The following is a 19839-nucleotide window of genomic DNA, read 5'->3' as shown; positions in this document are numbered from 1 at the left end:
TTTTGGTGCCTCATCCTAACCCCTCCCTGCAGCAATCCCTTCCCCTCCCATTGCCTGACTCCTGCACATGGGAACTCCCCTCTTATTGGCCAGTCCTCTGTTCATGTAGTTTTTCACAGTGTATTAAATTAAACAAAAGTGTATTAAAGCAGCGCTGTCAAACACACCTCTGTAGCTCTGTCCTGTCTGTAAAGGCACATGACAACTACACAAACACACCTCTGTAGCTCTGTCCTGTCTGTAAAGGCACATGACAACTACACAAACACACCGCTGTAGCTCTGTCCTGTCTGTAAAGGCACATGACAACTACACAAACACACCGCTGTAGCTCTGTCCTGTCTGTAAAGGCACATGACAACTACACAAACACACCGCTGTAGCTCTGTCCTGTCTGTAAAGGCACATGACAACTACACAAACACACCGCTGTAGCTCTGTCCTGTCTGTAAAGGCACATGACAACTACACAAACACACCGCTGTAGCTCTGTCCTGTCTGTAAAGGCACATGACAACTACACAAACACACTGCTGTAGCTCTGTCCTGTCTGTAAAGGCACATGACAACTACACAAACACACCACTACTACTTGTATTACTTATACTACTATTACCACTGCTCACTTTAGTGGCACTGTACTGTAACACACCACTTCAGACTCAGAGGTAATCAAACACGGTTTGGAATGCATCAGTGACAGAATTTAGTAGTTTGTCTCTTACATTCTAAACCTCCATACAGCATACTGTAGTTGGTGGTGGGAGTGCGGCTTAGCTTGCAGTGTGGTACTCATAGAGAGAGATCTAATACAATATGGTGTAATGGTGCTCTAAAAAAACACGTATTCTGCTCCATTGGGAGTGTTTTGGTCTTGTTTGACACCAGCGCTGCTTTTCTTCCTTTTCAAAATGGTTCCCCTTTGCTTTCTTAGTTTCACACAACCAACTTACTCTCTCCCCTCCTTCCCTCCTCCCTCTTTCCCTTTCTCTCTTCAACATCTGACTGTAGGAAAGCTCAGAGGTATACGATTCCTTCTTGCTTATGGCTATGTATGGCTATGAGCTCGAATGTATGGCGGTGAGCTATACTGAATGGCTACACACTGTACTAATGTAAGATGCTGTATGTGTGTGGAATTGGAATGTTTCTTTGTTCATGTGGCTGCTGTACGTGCAGGTGGTGTGTGTGCGTGTGTGTGTGTGTGTGTGTGTGCACGCAGCAATGCAAAAGCAGTCAGAAGGGGCTGAAGTGGCCGTCGGCTCAGAGTAAAGAAGCTTTCTGAAGCTAACTATCTGAAATGTGTTTCTCTCAAGAAGCGGGCGAGGGGGGGGTTGTCTGTGGGTGGGTGGGTGGGTGGGTGGGTGGGAGAAAGAGAGAGACAGAGAGAGAGACAGAGAGAGAGACAGAGAGAGAGAGAGAGAGAGAGAGAGAGAGAGAGAGAGCGAGATGAAGTCCTTAGATGTCTAGGGTCTGTATCTCCAAAGTGCCAGTCAGTCAGTCCTGCTCCAGTCAAACTCACTCTGGCATCAGTGTGTGCGTACATGCGTTCGGGCATGTGACTGGTGTCTGTCTCATCGGTCCCAAGGAAATAAAGTGTTTTGGATGTTGTTTAGAAGACTACTCTCGTGTCATGATGCACAACTCAAGTGTGTAATTACATTCAGCTATCGAGACAGCATACAAACACAAGCAAGACACAGACACGCAGTCTAATTAGCGATTTGATGTTATTTTTTAATAAACATTGCGAACATTGGCTAAGCAGGAGGCAGGCAGGCAGTCAAAGTAGTAGTGGCGAGTAGCAACGATACGGCAACAACTCCAACGATTAGCTAACATCATCACACGAAATGCAATGTGTAAGGGCTGTGTCCTGCTTGTGCAACTGAAATATCCGTTACAACAGACAGAGAAGGTTTATGTCAGCTGTATGAGACAGAAATACAAACCCCATCTCCCCTCAATGAATTTCACTCCTTCATTCATTCGTTACGATTACAGGTACATTGACTTTACTTACAGTATGTACAGCCAATTTTATGGTATTGTACTGTTTCCTTACACAGTACTTGCTTTGATACTGTGTTTAGATTACAGTAGGTTAGGTGTACTGCAATATGAAATAGAGTAACTTACCACTAGCTGCCTGTAAGTTACTGTCAAATTCATGGCAACCCCTTTACAGTGTGGCTGTGGTGAGCTAGTATGTGTGTGTGTGTGTGTGTGTGTGTGTGTGTGTGTGTGTGTGTGTGTGTGTGTGTGTGTGTGTGTGTGTGTGTGTGTGTGTGTGTGTGTGCTACAGAGAGGACAAATCAAACCATATCATCACACAACAAGCGTTCTCTAAACATGACATTTGAGACACACACACACACACGCTCACAGACACACACACACGCTCAAAGACACACACACACGCTCACAGACACACACACAAATAACCTTTATCGAGTGCCTTCTTTCTGTGTGTGTTGTGTGTAAATATGCATGAGTAAGGCTGCCTGTGCATTCTCTTCACGGTATGTGTGTGCATGCATACATGCATATGTGTGTGTGTGTTGGTGGGGTGCACTGCAGGCGCGTGAGTCGGTATGTGTTAAGAGGGAGGTGGATTGTGACTCATCACTTTTGACTCATAAAGCGTTGGCAATCAAAGGAACTAATTTTACACACACACACACTACTAACCCTCACCACTACATAGACCAGACACACACCAGACCGACAGAGAGAGGGGGAGGACGAGAGAGGGCCAGAGAAAGGGAAAGAGGGGGATGTATAGGGAAGTGTTTCAGAGGAGCAGAAAGAACGACTAATGCAATTGGGAGATGAGGGGGGAAGGTCAGAGAGAGAAAATAAATGGGCAGAGCCCTGATATACCTGAGAGAGACAGAACAGCCCTTCTGATATGAAGGGGGGGACGGGAGGGGAGGGAGAGAGAAGGAGAGAGGGGATAGACAAGGTACAGTATTTATCTGGGCAGAGATGATCTACACCAGTCTATACACCATAGAGTAACAGGCTTGGCTGTCCTATTTGGCTGTCCTCCCAAACACACACAGACACAAACACAAACATGTGCTGTACTTATGCTGCAATGGCGGCAAGACGAAACTGGATGTCATTGTTTTCGATTAAACAGCGACAGCGAATTCGACCGAGGCAGGTGGAAACAATAAAACAAGAAACCTGTTTCTGATGTTTTATTCCCAGGATATGTTTAGTAGAGCTTTCAGGTGATAAGAAAAAAAGGTGTTCTTATCTTTCCCCTGTCAATGAGTCTGTGTATGGAATTTAGAAATGGTGTGTTGTAACATTCATCTGTCATCTGGCTATAGTTACTACCTACTGGCAGCTTCGTCTTCCCTGTGGTTTCAGTCACCAAAGGTAATGTTCTGTTTCATGGCTGACATAGCTAGCCCCCAACTAACTCACAAGTTTATTGTAATTTAGAATATTAGCAAGGTTCAATTTGGGCCAAGTGCCTAACCAATAGACCTTATTCACACAGGGGATTGCATTTTTTAAAACAACAACATTGTTGCCTATGTGGGTGCAGCATCATTCATTGCACTTGTGAGTTGTAACTAGGCCAGCTGAAGTAGCCAGACCATTAATTATAAACCCATTTTGTTATTGATGCCCATTCCGAAGCTGTTTCTGACTTTATCATCATTTCTTAATGACCTGCGTTAAGGGGTTTGTGTGTGTGTGTGTGTGTGTGTGCGTGCGTGTGTGTGTGTGTGTGTGTGTGTGTGTGTGTGTGTGCGTGTGCGTGTGTGTGTGTGTGTGTGTGTGTGTGCGTGTGAGAGTCTTGGGATAAAACTGATCTTATCTAGCTTAAGACAAAACACTGAGCTCTAACTGGAGAGATTGTCATGGCAACAGAGAGAGAGAGAGAGAGAGAGAGAGAGGTAGGGGGGGTTTCAGACTAGGGGTAAAGAGAAACCAGGCTATAGGTAACAGAGACCAGTCTGTAGGTGTTAAATAGTGCTAGAAGCCAGTGTGCACTATATATTTTAAGGGTTTTAGTTTCAGGGTGGCAGGTAGCCTAGCGGTTAGAGTGTTGGGCCAATAACCGAAAGGTCGCTGGTTTGAATAACCAAGCCGACAAGGTGAAAAATATTTTGATGTGCCCTTGAGCAAGGCATTTAACCCTAATTTGTTCCAGGGAGGCCGTACTACTATGGCTATAGAATAATAGTGAAGACATCAAAACTACAAAATAAAACATATGGAATCATGTAGCAAGCAAAAAAGTGTTAAACAAATCAAAATACATTTGAGATTCTTCAAATAGCCACCCTTTGCCTTAATGGCAGCTTTGCACACTCTTAGCATTCTCTCAACCGTCTTCACCTGGAATGCTTTTCCAACAGTCTTGGAGGAGTTCCCAAATATGCTGAGCACTTGTTGGCTGCTTTTCCTTCACTCTGCGGCCTGACTCTTCCCAAACCATCTCAATTTTGGTAGTGGTTGGGTGATTGTGGAGGCCAGGTCATCTGATGCAGCACTCCATCACTCTCCTTCTTGGTAAAATAGCCCTTACACAGCCTGGAGGACTGTAGGATCATTGTCCTGTTGAAAAACAAATGTTTGTCCCACTAAGCCCAAACCAGATGGGATGGCGTATCGCTACAGAATGCTGTGGTAGCCATGCTGTTTAAATTGCATTCTAAATAAATCACAGACAGTGTCACCAGCAAAGCACCCTCACACCATAACACCTCCTCCTCCATGCTTTACGGTGGGAAATACACATGCAGAGATCATCTGTTCTCCCACACTGCATCTCACAAAGACACGGCGGTTGGAACCAAAATCTCAATTTTGGACTCCAGACCAAAGAACAAATGTAATGTCCATTGCTCATGTCTAATGTCCATTGCTCATATTTCTTGGCCCAAGCAAGTCTCTGATTCTTGTTGGTGTCCTCTAGTAGTGGTTTGACCACGAAGGCCTGATTCACAGTCTCTTCTGAACAGTTGATGTCGATGTGTCTGTTACTTGAACTCTGTGAAGATTCATTTGGGCTGCAATTTCTGAGGCTGGTAACTCTAATGAACGTATCCTCTGCTGCAGAGGTAACTCTGGGTCTTCCATTCCTGTGGCGGTCCTCATGAGAGCCAGTTTCATCATAGCGCTTGATGATTTTTGCGACTGCACTTGAAGAAATTTTCCGTATTGACTGACCTTCATGTCTTAAAATAATGATGGACTGTCGTTTCTCTTTGCTTATTTGAGCTGTTCTTGCCATAATATGGACTTGGTCTTTTACCAAATAGGGCTATCTTCTGTATACCCACCCTACCTTGTCACAACACAACTGATTGGCTCAAACGCATTAAGAAGAAAAGAAATTCCACAAATTAACTTTTAATTAGGCACACCTGTTAATTGAAATTAATTCCAGGTGACTACCTCATGAAGATGGTTGATAAAATGCCAAGAGTGTGCAAAGCTGTAATTAAGGCAAAGGGTAGCTATTTGAAGAATCTCAAATATAAAATCTATTTTTATTTTTTGGTTACTACATGATTCCATATGTGTTATTTCATAGTTCTGATGTCTTCACTATTATTCTACAATGTAGAAAACAGTAAAAATAAAGACAAATCGTTGAATGAGTAGGTGTTCTAAAACGTTTGACCGGTAGTGTATATATTTTTTTTTAAAGAGTCGATTTGCCTGGCTACCCATCCACATCGCTCCGGCTAACTGATGTTTCGTCTCCACGATGAGTCTGGATTTGCCACCCCCTCTCTAACAATTTCTAGAATGTGAACACAGTCTTTCCCTTCATGATGATGCCATCAACTTTGATATTCTGATTAGTTAGATATATTAGAGACCATCCAATCACAGATGAATTTGTTTTACACAATGCCCTTCATTTTGAAGTCAAACAAACGACTTCTAGGATGACTTTTTCAGACTGAGTGTATGTAGCTATGAAGAGAGCAGTGGAAATACATTCAGGGTGAATGGTCAGGCAACTAGGCTCTATGGTGTACGTGTTACGGGATATAAGTGTAAAGGGTTTAGGGTGTAACTAGGCTCTATGGTGTTAAGGGATACAAGTGTAAAGGGTTTAGGGTGTAACTTGGCTCTATGTACCAGACTGAAGGTTAATATCTGGAGTCTGCATGTATTAGCATACATTAGCATCACAGGCGGCTGGTGGCACATTAGTTGGGAAGGACAGGCTCATTGTAATGGCTGGAATGGAATAAATGGAATGGTATCGAACACATGGTTTCCTTGTGTTTGATACCATTCCATTCGATCATTATCATGAGCCGTCCTCCCCTCACTAGCCTCCTGTGGTTAGCATACATTCTAGAGCTGGACATCCATTTGTATGTGTGGGCGAGTGTCTCAAAAAATGCATGTGCTAGTATGTACACATGGTGTAAGTACGATGTGTAGACTTGTGTGTGTATATGCAGTATGTGTGCTCATTCATGTGTGTGCTCAGGCTGGAAGGAGCTGATAGAATAAGTGCATGGTTAGCTGAAATGAGGTGCAGCGTGTTATCTCCACGACTACAGGACTACTACTGTGGATTTAGATACACCAGCATATGTCTCTCTCTCTCTCTCGCTCTCTCAGGTAGTGTTGTCAGCCTGCTGTTTCTCTATCCGCCATTTTGATTCAGTACAGCTGTCCCTGATAATGTACTGTTCACTCAATCACCCTCTCTCACAAACACACGCACGCACACATGCACACAGCTGTAGCCCTATTGCACAGGGTTACCATGGAAATGGCAAATGACTATGTGAGAGGCTGAGAAGAAGAGAAAAGAGCCACCACATCAGCTGCAGTGGGTGTGTGTGTTTGTGTATGTGTGTGTACGTGTGTGATAGAATCGTGAGCTGGCCCACAGATCGATGTCGAGATGTTTTATGTCCTGCTGTCTGATCTAATGACATGACTGTAAATAAGAGCCAAAATGGCAGAATGGTTGCCTGAAATCGAATGGCGTGACTGTAAATAAGAGCCAAAATGGCAGAATGGTTGCCTGAAATCGAATGGCGTGACTGTAAATAAGAGCCAAAATGGCAGAATGGTTGCCTGAAATCGAATGGCGTGACTGTAAATTAGATCTAGAATGGTGGTGGAAGGGTGGGTGATTTCTTCATTGTGAGAAATTGTCTCCTCTCACACTCAGCCCTGTCATTTGTGTGTGCGTGCGTGTGTTTCCTGCTCACTCTCGCTCTCCCTCCACGGTAAAGACTCGCTGCAGGCTCTGGGTTGGTAATAGCTTTCCTGACTCAAATACACCAATATTTACAAACACACACACACACACACACACACACACACTGGGAGGGAGGTAATTATACCCAGAACACGGTCACACCCATGATGACATGCTGGCAAAGACCTTTCTGTTCCCACTTACATCCTGGCACACATACTGGCATACAATTGATTCAATTATGCTAAATTATATTCTATATAAGAATGTTAAATGAAATTATAATCGATATAAGAATGTTAGAATATAATTGATGTAAGAATGTTAAATGATATTCTTATCGCTACATTTTATTGTATTGTGTTACATTGTAGATCGTTACATTCTATTGTAGTCAGTGGTGACGTGTAGAGGATGCTGCCAGTGCCAGAGGCTCAGGGGGTTGCCTTAGATACTGCTGGAAGGAGGACAGGAGAGGAGGGAGGTGTGAGAGATAACAGAGAGAGTGATAGAGGAAGTGGGGAAGGATGACTCGGAGAGGGGAATTGGTGTGAAAGAAAGATAGATAATGTTGCCTCACTCATCTCTTCCCGGTGTGTCTGTGTGTGCATGTGTGTCTGCCTGCATGTGTGTGTATGTGTATGATATACAATGAGATAGTCTAGTGTCCTTGAGAGTCAGAAAAGGTGGACATGGTAAGTAGCTATATTGGCTTGAAGCTGTCTGAGCTGTGGTTGGCTGTTCTGGTTGTCTGCGCTACTTGGCTGGCATGGCTAGTTGCTGATAGGTGCTTAAGAACACATCACTTCAAACGACACAGCATTCCTCTGCTAACAAGATGACAGATTTAATTTTTGATTTATTACATTTTTGATTTAACCTTTATTTAACTAGGAAAGTCTGTTCAGAACAAATTCTTAATTTCAATGGCGGTCTACCCCGGCCAAACCCTCTCCTAACCCCGAAGATGCTGGGCCAATTGTGCGCCTCCCTATGGGACTCCCGAACACGGCCAGTTGTGATACAGCCTGGGATTGAACCAGGGTCTGCAGTGATGCCTCTAGCACTGTGATGCAGTGCCTTAGACCGCTGCACAGCTCGGGAGGCCAAATGACTATTGAATGCATAATGACTGCTGAATTCATCAGAAAGTGAAGTATCACGACAGATCCATATGGTTCAATGTCAACTCACTCATGAACGATGCAATCAACTCATTCCAGACTACTGGATGAGCAACCAAAGAATTAGATATTAGGTTTCCGTTTTTCACTAACATTGCTGTTCACACATTCAAAATGGGGCTCTTGATATCATATTATAAATATTATTACACATTAAAAACAAACATGGAATGTTTTCTGTTTCTCTTTCTCCCCACTTCTCTCCCAATCGCTTCCTTCCTTCCTTCCTTCCTTCCTTTCTTTGTTTCTTTCTTTCTTTCTGCCTCCCTCCCTCCCTCCCTCCCTCCCTCTCCCCTCCAGCCCGTGAGGACTACTTAGCAACATTTAAGGGATCAGAGTATTTCTGCTATGACCTGTCTCCCAGCCCCATCCAGTCCTCCAGCGATGAGATCACCCTGAGCTTTAAGACCCTGCAGAGGAACGGCCTGATGCTCCACACGGGAAAGTCGGCTGACTACGTCAACCTGGCCTTAAAGAACGGAGCCGTGTCACTGGTCATCAACCTGGGGTCCGGGGCTTTCGAGGCCCTGGTGGAGCCGGTTAACGGGAAGTTTAACGATAACGCATGGCACGATGTCAAGGTCACGCGCAACCTGAGACAGGTAACCTGGCAACAGCAGGGGAGGGGGATGTGGGAAGGAAGGGGGAGAGGGGAAGGGAGAGGGGGTTATAGAGAAAGGGATAAAGAGGGTGAGAGGGAAAGACAGGCTGAGAGAAAGAGGGTGTGTGTGTGTGAGAGAGAGAGAGAGAGAGAGAGAGAGAGAGAGAGAGAGAGAGAGAGAGAGAGAGAGAGAGAGAGAGAGAGAGAGAGAGAGAGAGAGAGAGAGAGAGAGAGAGAGAGAGAGAGAGAGAGAGAATGAAAGAGGGCATATCTTTGCTAAACTCACTGTATGTATGTACAGTGTGTATGCGTTTGTGTGTGTGCACTTGCGTGTGTCTTTAGCGTCAAGGCTGGGGGTACAATGGTGCTGCTAACTATAGTCTTCTGCTGTTTGCCTGTGTGTGCGTACCAGCTACTAACTACTAACTGTACTTACTAACCTGCTAGTAATACTAACTAACCTCCATCCATGGAATGTGTCATACTACTAACCTGTTGCCTTCTCCACTCCTCTCTAACCTCCACTGGCCTTCTACCTTTTCTTTTCTTTTCTGGAAGTTGTTCTGTTCACACTTTTTGCTTTCCTTTCTCCCCGTCTCCCACAAAGCACTCAGGCATTGGACACGCTATGGTAAACAAACTCCATTGTTCGGTAGATACCATTCTAATTGTTTCTTAGTTTGGGTTTGTCTATTTTCTTTTTCTGAGCCGTAGAACAACTAGAACTATACTAGGACAGGATGACGGCGGTTGGTACTCTACGCTTATCACTCCCTTCCGAGCCACACAATTTTTTTCTACCTTTCCTTTTACCTTTTTCCAACATTCACCCCATCTCCCTGTGGTTGATATGTAGGCGTGTCCTGATTGGCTCATCCCTCACTTGCACGCGACTGGCCGCTCCCCATGCATGGTACAACTTCATGGTGCCTCTCTGATTGGTCCATTAGACACAGAGAAAGGCCAACCCCCCTCCCCCACTGTTTTAAAATCCTAATCTCTTTCCATTCCTCCTCTGTATGCTGTCCATCCTGCTGTTGTCATCCGTTTTCCCGTTCCTGTCTTCCTCCTGCTGTTGACTGCATGCAGAGAGAGGAGGCTGCATGTGTGTGGAATGACATGACTAACCCATCTAACGCTCTGCGTGTCCGTGTGTGAGTCAGTATGTGTGTCACATCATTCAGACCTGCTGATCTGACTAACTCCCCACTCCACACACTCACATACGCACCCACAATCTAACCCATCACCCCTACCCGCTCACACACTGTAACCCCCAACACCATCATCACTACTAACATCTTGTTTATCACTAAACTCAACACAACTAACCGCAATGACACCATTTACTAACACACTACAAACTACTATTCTACTAACCTGGAACTGACTACTAACTACTAGCTAACACACTAACAGCTGCACGCTAACTAACACACTAACCACTGTGGCTGTTGAGCCTCTGTTGAGGCCTTACTAACACTTGCCTGATTTACCTGGTTAGCTACTGATGCTAATGCTATATAGTCAGGGTAATCCTTGTTAGCTACTAATACTAGTGCTATATAGTCAGGGTAGTCCTGGTTAGCTACTGATGCAAATGCTATATAGTCAGGGCAATCCTTGTTAGTTACTGATGCTAGTGCTATATGGTCAGGGTAGTCCTGGTTAGCTACTGATGTTAATGCTACCAATAGCCACGGTAATCCTGGCTAGATACTAATGCTAATGCTAGCTATAGCCTGAGCTAGCTACAGTACACATGTTACTCTAAACCACCCAGTGGGTTAGCCGTTGTTGCTAATCAACAACAAGCTTGTTTGCGTTTTATAGAACCAATGTTCATCATTTGGTTGTACTCATGGCAGATCAATTACAATTGGTTGTGGCAAAAAGGTCAAGAGGTGTTGTGGATTCACTGACAAAGAAGACTGAGTGCTGCTTTTCTTTAGCATCAACGTTGCCATAAGAAGTTAAAACTCGACACATATCGTATTACTGCTTGAACTGGAGCCTGAAAATGATTGAAAATAACATATGTTGGGTGACTAGATTCCCTAATGCACAATAGGGGACATTGATTTGGGGCAAATTCCGCCATCCCGTTGAGCTCAATCCACCCACTAGGGTTGGATGGTATCCAGATTTTCATACCGTCATTCAGTTTCTGTATCATATCGGAGTATTTGCTATTACCATAAGTGCACACACTATACACACTTTTTTATTTACAATTTAGTGCAACGGGGATCTTGATCCAGGAGTGAATTGAATGCCTCTAATCTGGTTACCAGTCTTTTTAGCTAACATTGCACTCCTTGCCACTCCATGTCATTGCCAAAGATACTGGCCTTTCAGCAATCTCAACGTATATATGTAGCTGGATTAACGACGGAGTTGCTCTTTGGTTGTTTGAAATAACATAAATATTTTCCATGACAGCATCCCGAGCATCAAAAATGTAAATAAAAATTATAACAAAATAAAAAACAAACATTTAGCTGTTAGCTAGGCAAGTTGTTGTATTTTGAGGCTTAAAATCAAAGCAAATAGGTTTTGTGGTTGTAATTTCAGTAGCCTATATATTTAGTTTGAGGATTTAGACTTGAGCTAGCTACTTTTGACAGACTAGTTTCACCTGGACAAGCAGAAAGCGGTTGCATAGCAGCCGTATATGTGTTCCATGGAGAATAAAGTGACCTATATTTGGATAATCATTGTGATTGGAGGATAGCTGTGAGAGCTATCAATTAGGATTAGGATCAACTCCTCTATTCTCCTCGAGCTCATTAATGATAGAATATTCATATTTGAAAATTGCAGAAAGGCCAGTCTCTTTGGCAATGGCAAGGAGTGGAATGTTCACTAAAGAGACTTGTAGTCAGGCTAGAATGTCTCTGCTGTAGCCAAGAAGCTTGTTCTTGATATCTAGCCACTTAGCTAGCAAGTTAGCAAACCAAATGCAAAGCTGGATACCTGAGCTGAACATAATTTATTTGACACATCTTAGTTTTCTTAAAGGTATACTTTTAAGCACCGGTGTAGCACACACTCCCGCAGCCACCTCAAGGCTGGGGTACCCGCAACGGTATTGAAAATCGTACCGTAGTTATTTCGAATTACCCTGGTATATGGTATAAAGGGTTTTTGCTTAAGCCCAACACCTACTCTCTTGCCTTGTGCTCATGGTGATATTTAGGCAGAACAGCAGAGAAGTCATACTTTTTGCGTTGTTCAGAGTGGAGATACAGAATTGAGGCAATGAATCTACAAGAAACACTTCCCCCAATTCGTCAACGCACCATTGTCTGTGGATGAAATGGGGAGTTCCACATTTCCTCCATGCAATGCAAGAGGTATAAATTGCCTATTAGTCAGGTAATTTTAACAAGGGGGCAAGCAATGCTAAGCTAATACCATAGATGGCAAAATAATGAACATAGATAGATACCATGTACCTAAATATTGGAACTGACTGTTAAGATGCAACATAAAGGCAATAAATGTATGGGTGAAGGTCACCCCCAGGGCAGAATTTATATGCATAGCATCTTGTCCATGATGCCCTGAGGGCAAATGACTTCAAACACAAATTAGTAAAATGCTTTTAGGGCAGTTTTATGTAATAATCAAGTCCAGGACTCTACGATTTCCATGACTTGGAGCTTGACTCGGACTTGGCCATTGTTGACTTGAACTTGGACTCAAGTTCAAAGACTTGTGACTTTGTCAAGTAAAGTCCATCCCTATCATTACATGTATTTCCAGTACAACATCTTAGCTACAACAGCAAATGTTAGGTAGCTACAGTATTAGCAAAATATTTTAAATAATAAACTTATCTTGAAAGTTTTTTGGACCGCAGCCTCTAGCACTAACAAGGGAATTGTAACTCGACTACAGCTTGAGTATAAAGGACACAGACTTGGACTCAGATTTGCATTTGTTCTACCTCTAGGACAGATCTGCCCTGAGAATGGAATTGGTTCCATAATACTCTAACGAGCCCAAACCACCTCCTGACACAGACAGGAAACATGTCCAAACACAGCTAAACCAATGACATCACAGAATAAACACAGTTAGACCAATCAAATCACACAAACCAAACACAGCTAGACCAATGAAATCACAGACCAGTCCCAAACAACTGACCAACCAATCCACTGACCAACCAACCAACCACAGCCAAGACCAGACCACCTCCCCAGACCCTACCAAGCCAGAAAGGGGCAGACCAATTCGGCTGGCTAGCGCGTAGCGCTGCATTTGGTGTGAGTATAGCGTGTCCTTTCCCTGTGCTTTGTTGCATAGGTGACCATCTCTGTGGACGGCATTCTGACCACTACGGGCTACACCCAGGAAGACTACACCATGTTGGGCTCAGACGATTTCTTCTATGTGGGAGGAAGTCCCAGTACTGCCGACCTCCCTGGATCTCCTGTTAGCAACAACTTCATGGGCTGCCTCAAAGAGGTGGGGAGTACACACATGCACACTAACACAAATCTACATATCATACACATGAATACACACATCTACATATGCAAATATCCTTCATATACAGAGCTAGGCCTACAGGCTTATCTACACACTCATGATCTCATACTGTATACAGTAGTAAGGGACAGAGAGATACACAAACACATACACACACACACACACACACACACACACATTTGGCAGAGGCACACACACACCATCCTCCCTTGTGCAGGCTGCAGCATCAGAGAGAATCAGCGATGAGTGTTGCTGAGGGAGCAGATGCAGCGCTAAGCGCTAACATGCTAATTAGCTCTGCCACCGAGACCCTCTATCCATCCGCTCTGCTCCAAAAAAAGGACCAACAGCGCACACACACGTGCACACATAAACACGGACATATGCACAAAAATGCGTGTGCACGCACACAAATAAACAGACACATAAAAACTCACAAACAAACTGACAGATGATGTGCCAACAGAGTGATATCAGTATTATTAGCGTGTGTGTGTGTGTGTTGGTTGGTTCTTCTATTGTGGGGACCTAAAATCCCCACAGTTCACCACAACGATAGTAAAACAAGGAAAATGCTCCCTAGTGAGAACATTTCCCACATCCTCATGAGGAGAAAGGCTATTTTAAGCTCAGGGGTTAGGTTTAGGGTTAGCATTAGGGTTATGGTTAGAATTAGGGTTAAGATAATGGTAAGGGGTTAGGGTTAGGGAAAATAAGATTTTGAATGTAAATCTTAGGTCCCCACAAGGATAGAAGTACATAACGTGTGCGTGTGGTTGATTGGAACTGATGGTGTTGTAGGCAGGCTGCTGTCAGAGACACATTTACATATCTAATGTGATCATATGCTAATCCATGGGAAATAATTAAGATGTACGACTGAACACACTCGCATGACTGATCATCAGCCCTGTACAACATTTCATGCACACCAACACCCAAACCCATGCACATACACACACATATATACGCACAAACACACTCTTTCTCTCCCTCTCTCACACACACACACCAACACCCAAGCCCATGCACATACACACACATATATACACACAAACACACTCTTTCTCTCCCTCTCTCTCACACACACACACACACACACACACCAACACCCAAACCCATGCACATACACACACATATATACACACAAACACACTCTTTCTCTCCCTCTCTCTCACACACACACACACACACACACACACACACACACACACACACACACACACACACACACACACACACACACACACACACACACACACACACACACACATATAAAAGGGTATTTCAGTTATGCATTTAGCTGAGTTCTGCACAGTTCACAGACAAAGGTCTGATGTATGAAAGCAGAATATGTGTGTGTGAGTGACATTGCAGCCATGAAAATGCTGCTCACACACTTGGAGACAAAGATGGAGAGAGAAAGCAGTTCTATATTGAACCCTAATGAACTGAAGCCTTTTGCACTGCACCTCATAAGTTCTTCTTCGTCTCCTCTCCTCGTGTCCTCTCTTTTATCTAGACTGGTATGACAACACAAGTTTGGAGGAAGCAACATGACAGAGCTACCTGAGGTTTCGCTTCTTCTGTCCAACTAGCTCTGAACATTGTAACTGAAGGAGAAGAGACAAGGAGAGGGATATACCAGACTATTGATTGCTCTCTTCCCTTAACTTCTTACCCATGACCCTTGCCCTGACCCCTAAACCCTGACCTCTAGGTGGTGTATAAGAACAATGATGTACGGTTGGAGCTGTCTCGGCTGGCTAAGCAGGGAGATGCTAAGATGAAGGTAAGACTCCGTAGTTTCTTATTCACTGGTCTCAAATCACATCCTAAACCTTCAGTAGTCTATTGCCGCACAGCTCTATTCCTCGCTCTTTCACTTTATTTTACTGCATCTATTTGATGTAAAAATGTGTTGCACTTTAAATGCACTTCCCCATCCATCAGGTGAGCGGTATGGTGGCGTTTAAGTGTGAGAGTGTGGCGACCCTCGATCCTGTGACCTTTGACACCCCAGAGTCGTTTGTGGCATTAAGCAAGTGGAGCGCCAAGAAGGCGGGGTCAATCTCCTTTGACTTCAGAACGACAGAACCCAACGGACTGATGCTCTTCAGCCACGGGAAACCACGACAGCAGCAGCGCAAAGACCCCCGCACACCCCCCACCCTAAAGGTAAGGACACACACACACATTAACCTCGCACCGACCCTCGCACACACACACACATTCATATTATATTGATGTTTATACTTTTTGTTGGTGTTGATGTTCATATTGTACTGTTTTTTTCTATTGTTGCCGTTACTGTTGCAGGTGGATTTCTTTGCCATCGAGATGCTGGATGGTCACCTGTATTTGCTGCTGGACATGGGCTCAGGAACCACCAAGACCAAGGCCATCGACAGGAAGGTCAATGATGGGGAGTGGTACCATGTCGACTTCCAGAGGGACGGGCGCTCAGGTATCTGATTGATTTTTAGTAACCAGGTCTAGGTGCCGTTTATTATGTTTTGTGTTATATTTATTTCATCCCTATACTGTATCTACCTGTACTTACATTATATATAGAAAAGTATGTGGACACCCCTTCAAAATCTGTTGTTTCGGGCTATTTCAGCCACACCCGTTGCTGACAGGTGTATAAAAATCAAGCCATGCAATTTCCATAGACAAACATTGGCAAACTGTGACTTTCAACGTGGATCACAAGATGCAACCTTTCCAACAAGACAGTTTGTCAAACTTCTGCCCTGCCAGAAGCTGCCCCGGTCAACTGTGCTGTTATTGTGAAGTGGAAACATCTAGGAGCAACAGCGGCTCAACTGCGAAGTGGTAGGCTGCACAAGCTAACAGTAATGGCACCGGTAGAGTGCTGATTTGCGCATTGCTTAAGAAAATTCCTCGGTTGCAACATTCACTACCGAGTTCCAAATTGCCTCTGGAAGCAACATCAGCACAATAACTGTTTTTCGGGAGCTTCATGAAATAGGTATCCATTGCCTAGCAGCCACACACAAGCCTAAGATCACCATGCACAATACCAAACGTCGGCTGGAGTGGTGTAAAGCCATTGGACTCTGGAGCAGTGGAAAAGAGTTCTCTGGAGTGATGAATCACACTTCACCATCTGGCAGTCCGACGGACGAATCTGGGTTTGGTGGATCCCGGGAGAACGCTACCTGCCACAATGCATAATGCCAACTGTAAAGTTTGGTGGAGAAGGAATAATGGTCTGGGGCTGTTTTTTATGGTTCGGGCTAGTTCCAGTGAAGGGAAATCTTAATGCTACAGCATACAATGACATTCTAGATGATTCTGTGCTTCCAACTTTGTGGCAACAGTTTAGGGAAGGACCTTTCCTGTTTCAGCATGACAATGCCTCCGTGCACAAATCGAGGTCCATACAGCAATGGTTTGTCGAGATCGGTGTGTAGAAGAACTTGACTGGCCTGCACAGAGCCCTGACCTCAACCCCATCAAACACCTTTGGGATGAATTGGAATGCCGACTGTGAGCCAGGTCTAATCGCCTGACATCAGTGCCCGACCTCACTAATGCTCGTGGCTGAATGGAAGCAGGTCCCCGGAGCAATGTTCCAACATCTAGAGGAAAGCCTTCCCAGAAGAGTGGAGGCTGTTATAGCAGCAAATGGGGGGGACCAACTCCATTGTATTACCCATGATTTTGGAATGAGATGTTTATGTAGTGTACCTGTTTAGCACCCGGTTTGTCCTCATTGATTATATTTTGCTGCCAAGTGATTGTGTGGGTAGGAATTAGTCTGCCTGGGAATATAGACCATTTTTAACTGTATCTTACTCTTTTTGTTTATGACAATGACAGAAGTAGAGAAGGACAATAAATGGACTAAACTTATTCTCGGATTTCTCTCTTTTATTCGATTGTGTGTTGGAATTATTCCCAGGTCACTACCCAGCAAGCACATTTCATGGGTGTTGTGGGAACATACGTTTTTTGTGTCTGATTTGTTTTGGGAACGAATCCATACGTTTCCTGACCGGTAAATCTATTTTTTTAAACGTTCTGAGAACAGAAGTGAACATTTAGCCTGTTCTGGGAACATTCATTTTTAGGCTGCAGTGAGGTTCTCAGAACGTTTTACTCTGGTTCCTTGAAAGTTTTATTAACTCCCTGAGAATGGAAATTATAGGCTAGTTGGAGGTTTTTGAATAACTTCCTTAAAACTTTCACTGAATGTTTCAATAAGATTTTTTAATAAAACTGCTAACTCCAAGCACAGATAGGACACATAGAAATTCATTTCCTTAGGCATTAATCATGCAAACACATTTATTTTTTATTTTGATACGGCATCAGTGAGATTCAAACCAATAATCTTGGTTTCGTCCACTGCGCCATCAGGATGGAGCTAGCAGGCCATGTTTTTCTGCGCCTACAAAGCTTTTCATTTTATTCTATTCAAACAGACCCCATTTCAAAGGAAACAAGCACTCATTAAGATCAGCTGGGGACAATTCTCTGAAACGTTCTTGTGGTTTTTATGGAATGTTTTCTTTAACATTCTCAGAACAATTTGAGAATGTGACGTTTCATAGAACCAGGAGGAAACCTGTAGGAAACATACTGACGTACTGAAATTCCCACAAAAGAACATTTAGTTTCTCAACGTTCTCGGAACAATTTGAGAACATTCCCAATGTCAAACCAGTCCAACATTAATAAATGAAATATATCCATGGCTAGTCACTCGAACCCTACCTATATGTACATCGCTACCTATATGTAGATCGCTACCTATATGTACATCGCTACCTATATGTAGATCGCTACCTATATGTACATCGCTACCTATATGTACATCGCTACCTATATGTACATCGCTACCTATATGTAGATCGCTACCTATATGTAGATCGCTACCTATATGTACATCGCTACCTATATGTACATCGCTACCTATATGTACATCGCTACCTATATGTACATCGCTACCTATATGTAGATCGCTACCTATATGTAGATCGCTACCTATATGTAGATCGCTACCTATATGTACATCGATGTAGATCGCTACCTATATGTACATCGCTACCTATATGTACATCGCTACCTATATGTAGATCGCTACCTATATGTAGATCGCTACCTATATGTAGATCACTACCTATATGTACATCGCTACCTATATGTAGATCGCTACCTATATGTACATCGCTACCTATATGTAGATCGCTACCTATATGTACATCGCTACCTATATGTACATCGCTACCTCATTTACCCCGTAAATGCAATACTCATTATTGTTATTCACTGTGTATTTATTCCCTGTGTCACTATTTCTATTATTATTATTTCAATTATCTTTAACTCTGCATTGTTGAAAAAGGGCCCATGAGGAAGCATTTCACTGTTAGTCTACATCTGTTCCCAGGAAGTTGTGGGAAAGTTGTATGCAAAATAATCATTGGACAACCACGCTCTCACCAAGCTCGAAGAAACATATGGTTCTCAGAACGTTATGTGCTATCTGGGTAGTAAGTGGCATCATAACCTTCTTGGTATTTGCCATTACACAAGGCAAGTAAATTAAGAACAATTCTTTATTTACAATGACGGTCTGGCAAGTGGCGAGGGGCAGAGGGGAAAGGTCTCTTAACATTTACATTTGAGCCATTTACCAGACTCTCAACTTTATAGTCAGTGCACCCTAATCATTGACCACCCTTCACCCTAACCTGTGTGTGTGTGTGTGCGTGTGTGTGTAGGTACTATCTCAGTGAACTCACAGCGTACAGCGTACACAGCTCCAGGGGACAGTGAGATTCTAGACCTGGACGATACTCTGTACCTAGGAGGATTACCAGAGGATCGCCAAGGACTCATCTTCCCTACTGAGGTGTGTGTGTGTGTGTGTGTGTGTGTGTGTGTGTGTGTGTGTGTGTGTGTGTGTGTGTGTGTGTGTGTGTGTGTGTGTGTGTGTGTGTGTGTGTGTGTGTGTGTGTGTGTGTGTGTGTGTGTGTGTAATCTGTCTCTCCTCCTCTCTGTAGGTGTGGACAGCGTTATTGAACTACGGCTATGTCGGCTGCGTGAGAGACCTGTTTGTGGACGGTCAGAGTAAGGACATCCGTCGTCTGGCTGAGGTTCAGAGGGCTGTAGGGGTTAAGCCCTCTTGCTCCAGAGAGCCTCCTAAACAGTGTCTGTCCAACCCCTGCCAACACAGCGCCACCTGCAGGTACTACTGTACTACTTCATCGCCACTTACTCAAGTCAAGTCTACTGTCTACTGTACTATTTTGACATCTGCCTGACTGTTTCTAAAGGACTACCTTCACTTTTAACTGACTTTTAGGCAGAAA

The 19839-nt window shown here is 43.8% G+C and overlaps 1 pseudogene; it reads left to right on the top strand.

The window, feature by feature from the left end:
* The window catches only part of LOC135523826 (neurexin-1a-like), a 74766-nt pseudogene that overhangs the window by 12701 nt on the left and 42226 nt on the right, over positions 1-19839 (top strand).

Source organism: Oncorhynchus masou, chromosome 31 (genome assembly GCF_036934945.1).
Source record: "Oncorhynchus masou masou isolate Uvic2021 chromosome 31, UVic_Omas_1.1, whole genome shotgun sequence".
NCBI classification, from domain to species: domain Eukaryota; kingdom Metazoa; phylum Chordata; class Actinopteri; order Salmoniformes; family Salmonidae; genus Oncorhynchus; species Oncorhynchus masou.
The sequence above is the reverse complement of the archived record's forward strand: the minus strand, read 5'-3'. Positions and strand labels throughout refer to the sequence as shown.